The 5467-nt window shown below is 42.5% G+C and overlaps 1 pseudogene; it reads left to right on the forward strand.

The window, feature by feature from the left end:
• Positions 1–4978, forward strand: part of LOC115157706 (transferrin receptor protein 1-like) — a 7704-nt pseudogene extending 2726 nt beyond the window's left edge.
• Positions 4979–5467: the final 489 nt, after the last annotated feature.

The raw sequence follows: 5467 nt of genomic DNA on the forward strand, positions 1-5467 counted from the left end.
TCTAGGATCTGCATACCATTCCTAACCATAACCATTTAAGTTTTAAAATGTAAAAACTGACCTTAAATCAGTGCCTAACATTTTTCCACAAAATCTTTGTCTCAACTCAGCGGGATGGGAGCGCAAAGCGCCCCTAGAGGTTGGTCAGGTGTAGGCAAAGTGGGAGACGATGACGATATGGCCACATTAAGGTAAATAAAATGTGATTGACCCCAACTTTAGAGGCTAACTGCTATTGCTTAGCATCACAAAGCCCATTGGCAAATACTATAATATCAAATGTCCTTTTACATTTCATTTACACCCTTTACATGTGCTGTGTCTTTGCCTTCCTTGCTCTAGATCGTTATGTGGTTATCGGTGCCCAAAGGGATTCATGGGGGCCAGGCTTTGCCAGCTCCACCGTGGGCACCAGTGTGTTGGTGGAGGTGGCCCGTGCAATCTCAGACATGGTGAAAAATGGTGGGTGATGATACCAGGCCGAACCATAGAAAAGTCATAGAATAGACATAATGGATACGGGTCCCTCGGGGTTCCAGTTGGCAACCATTTAGTAATATTTTGTGACCCTTTGACTTCGCTGTGTGAGTAAAAAATGTGCGTGAAATGCATATCGGCCATCAGTGCACTTCTCATTGGGAAATATTGAACATAGTATGAAATCATTAAATGTATTGAGCTCATTAGACAATTAATTTATTTGCCCAAATTTATAAAAAGACATGAACAGAATGCATCCGTGATTTGTATTTCCTGCAACTTTCTGAAGAGGCATCAACATGGAATGCCCCTGTCTGTGTGTGTATGGTGCGCTTGTTTGTCTACCACTGTAGCTGTTCGTGTTAGTTGATTTTATAGAGCCCTAGAATTTCCACTTCCTCAGGTGTGGAATTAGCACTAATTCAATTAGGCCTGTGTAAGATTAGTGGACCTAAAGATGAAGGCAAATTCATCTCTATTGAATAAAAAAAGTCTGGAGCCCTATTTTGACAGTAAAATATAACAATAATGGCCTAATTATCATGAATTTTGGGTTGGCAATCACTGGATTAGGTTGCATATCAAAAATCTTGAATCATGCATTACTTCTTGGACATGTTAGATGAAAAAACGTATTTATTGAATACCATCTCAGTAGTGTATTACAGTTCTTAAGTTATTGTCTTTATAAGTAAGATTATATTAAGAAAATATATTGTGTTACGTTGCGATTAAATTATTTAGTCTGGAATCCCCGGTCTCTAATCTACTATACTATTTTGGGCTTAAATATCAATTCTCTGAAATGTGTTCGTCGAGTGGCTGGGGTTAATTCTAATGTATTCAATAAATCTCAAGGAGTATTTCTGTTATTTGCGGTCAATAAAGACTAATTTTAGGTGACTGTGGGGTTTTCTTCACATTAACTGGGCACATTACAGGAGAAGTCTAAAAATTTAAAAAGTGGCCTATAGATCACTTTTATCTGCCATTTACATGTACCAGGAATTTGACCTGGTGAAGTGGTGCTGACATTGTCTTACAATTAACAATACACAGACAGAAGAATGTCCACATACTCTGCATACAGTACAGATATAGTAATACAAAAAAAGAATGGTTACACATTATAAATAACATATCCCCATAGCCTGTAAGGAGGCAACCAACTGTGAATGATGATAAAATGAGGTTTATCCTATGATTCCTGTCTGTTTCCTTCTGACAGATGGCTTTAAGCCCAGGAGGAGCATTGTGTTTGCCAGCTGGAGTGATGGAGAGTATGGGAGTGTTGGGAGTGTTGGCGCCCCCGAGTGATTGGAAGTAAGAACAGCACACTTGATATTAATGCAAACCATAGATCAATTTTATTTTTTTTACTTGGATACTCTGTCTCAACTCCTTTCTGTTTTTAGGGTTATTTGTCTAATCTAAACATGAAAGCCTTCTCTTACATCAACCTGGATGGAGTTGTAATGGGTGTGTACGGTGTATTTTATTTATGTATACAGAATGCATTGTTTGGTTTGGAGGAAAAAGGCTTGCAAGTCAAAAAAAAAAAGGCTTGCAAGTCAAAGAACACCATCCCAACCATGAAGCACGTGGGTGGCAGCATTATGTTGTGGGGGTGCTTTGCTGCAGGAGGGACTGGGGCACTTCACAAAATAGATGCCATCATGAGGAGGAAGATAATGTGGATATATTGAAGCAACATCTCAAGACATCAGTCAGAAAGTTAAAGCTTGGTTGCAAATGGGTCTTCCAAATGGACAATGACCCCAAGCATACTTCCAAAGTTGTGGCAAAATGGCTTAAGGACAACAAAGTCAAGGTATTGGAATGGCCATCACAAAGCCCTGACCTCAATCCTATAGAACATTTGTGGGCAGAACTGAAAAAGCATGTGCAAGCAAGGAGGCTTACAAACCTGACTCAGTTACACCAGCTCTGTCAGGAGGAATGGGACAAAATTCACCCAACTTATTGTGGGAAGCTTGTGGAAGGCCACCCAAAACGTTTGACCCAAGTTAAACAATTTAAAGGCAACGCTACCAAATACTAATTGAGTGCATGTAAACTTCTGACTTCAACTGTAGATGCCTTTGAAAGGGGTATGGTAGTAATTGGCAGGCGCCCCAATTTATGTCAAGAAGTCGAACGCTGCTGGGTTTTTCATGCGCAACAGTTTACCGTGTGTATCAAGAATTGTGTATTATCATGGTGAAACATGAGATGGTGGCGGCTGAATGGCACAACAATGGGCCTCCAGATCTCATCTTGGTGTCTCTGTACATTCAAATTGCTATCGATAAGATACAATTGTGTTCATTGTTCGTAGCCACCATGGGGCGCTCTGTTCAAATTTACATAAGCAAACCGCTCACCCACGCGACGCCATACACAATGTCTGCCATCTGCCCAGGACAGTTGAAACCGTGATTTATCTTTGAAGAGCACACTTCTCCAACGTGCCAGAGGCCATCGAAGGTGAGCATTTTCCCAATGAAGTCGGTCATGACACCAAACTTTGGTCAGGTCAAGACCCTGGTGAGGACGACGAGCACGCAGATGAGCTTCCCTGAGACTGTTTCTGACGACATTTTGTGCAGAAATTATTCGGTTGTGCAAACCCACAGTTTCATTAGCTGTCCGGATGGCTAGCCTTCCCTGTAGCTCAGTTGGTAGAGCATGGTGTTTGCAACGCCAGGGTTGTGGGTTTGATTCCCATGGGGGGCCAGCACAGGAATAAAAAAAAATGTATGAAATGAATTGTATGCATTCACTACTGTAAGTCGCTCTGGATAAGAGCGTCTGCTAAATGACTAAAATGTAAATGTAAAAAAATGGTCGCAGGTGAAGAAGCCAGATGTGGAGGTCCTGGAGTGGCGTGGTTACATGTGGTCTGCGGTTTTGAGGCCTGTTGGCTGTGGTGGCAAATTCTCCAAAATGACATTGGAGGTGGCTTATGGTAGAGAAATTAACTTTCAATTCTCTGGCAACAGCTCTGCTGGACATTCCTGCAGTCAGCATGCCAATTGCATGCTTCCTCAACTTGAGACATCTGTGGCGTTGTGTGACAAAACTGCACATTTCAGTGGCCTTTTATTGTCTCCAGCACATGGTGCACCTGTATAATGCTTATGCTGTTTAATCAGCATCTTGATATGCCACACTTTTTATTCAGTGTCTATAACATTTAGCAGACGTTTTATCCAAAGCGACTTAGTCATGCATGCATACATTTTTAAGTATGGTACATGTAATTGTTGACATTCTTTACCCTTATCCTTATTTTACTGTGTCTCAGGGCGAGGAATACCCATATATCGGGACACTGCAGGATACACGCAAAAATCTGTACGGAGCCACGTCCAACCAGGTGGCCAAGCTCGCTGTGTCTACGGGGCAGATTGCTGGGCAAATGGCCCTGCGGCTGGTCCACGACCACCTGCTGCGCCTGGACGTGGAGAAGTACAACTACCAGATCCAAAGCCATGTGGCCAACATTAAGCGAAAGGTCAACACCGTGCAGAGGGTAAGTCGAGGCCTAAATGCTTCATTTCAGCACAGCACAATCCAGTGGCTTGGATGGTGGGAAAGGATATGTTCGCTGTCTGGTAGCTAGATGTTAAGAAACCGTACAGGTATAGAACCGTGAACTTGGTGATTTTGGTGAAGCCATTGGAGAATTAACAATAAAATATTGTTTAGTCTGCCTGCCTGTGATTTTGTTTTATTCTGTATTGTTTATTTCCTCCACATTTTTTGATTTTATCAGCATTTCTGTTGACGCCTCTGCTCAATTATTTTGATCTTGATTGTTGTTGACCCCAGTTGCAGCCCGAGATGTTGCCCAAGGCCCTGACTGTTCAGTGGCTGATGTCCGCATCTGGCTCCTACAACCGAGCCTCCCGCAGCCTGACCTATGACATCCAGAACAGCGACCTGTAGGATGTGGCGATGTGCCGCTGCATCAACGACCGTATCATGAGGGTGAATGCCTGTCCTCTCATTCCTCAAAACCTCAAGTGTTGTCTGGTCATTTGAGGATCTCTTTTGATGGAATTTGACCATGTAAAGTCACATGATTTTGAATTTCAAGTAATTATGACACCAATGGGAAGATAAGCCACTTAATTTGAGAATTACCATGATTCTACATTACAGCACGACAGTGCCTGCGCACATGGTTCATTGTGTAACCTTGAGTGGAGGACGATACTGAAACCTTACTTACCTGTTTTCTCTACATCACTTCCTCCTTTGGGTGGAGAGGGACTTCCTGACCCCATACGTGTCTCCCAGGGAGACTCCGTTCCGCCACATCCTGGTGGGCTCAGGCTCCCACACCCTGAAGGCTCTGTCGGACCACCTGGACGCCCTGCAGAGCAACCACCCAGAAGCCGACGTTGATCTGTTCCGGAATCAGTTTGCCTTGGCAACCTGGACCATCCAGGGCTGTGCCAACTCACTGGCGGGGAACGTCTGGTCCATTTAACGAGATCATAGCCTGTCTTGACATTTATTGTCCCATTAAACAAAACACCCAAGTTAGTAATATAGCCATAGGTCAGAGCACCATCAGAGGTTCACCCATACAGGAAAATTAAGTAGAGGAAATCTACTTATCTACAAAATCTACGTATTGAAATCCATAACACAAAACCTCCCCTTTTTTCGATAATTCAACTGCCTAAATTGAATTTGTGTTTGAGAAATATAAGTGAAAGGCCATTGTTACTCTTGCGGGAAAAAATGCTTTCCTGAAGTGCATTCACAATGACGTGTGATTAACGACACATTTGTACATTGGTGTTTAAAACAATTGACAAATTGCCTACTTATGTCAAATATCTTACTATGGTAAAACAGAACATTTTGAATGTAGTGAAATTGATGATGCAGTTTTAGCCCAATATATAATATCACAAACACAAGTGTGTGTGTGTGTGTGTGTGTGTGTGTGATCGATCTGAGGCACTTTGTG

This window comes from Salmo trutta, chromosome 21 (genome assembly GCF_901001165.1).
Source record: "Salmo trutta chromosome 21, fSalTru1.1, whole genome shotgun sequence".
Taxonomy (NCBI): domain Eukaryota; kingdom Metazoa; phylum Chordata; class Actinopteri; order Salmoniformes; family Salmonidae; genus Salmo; species Salmo trutta.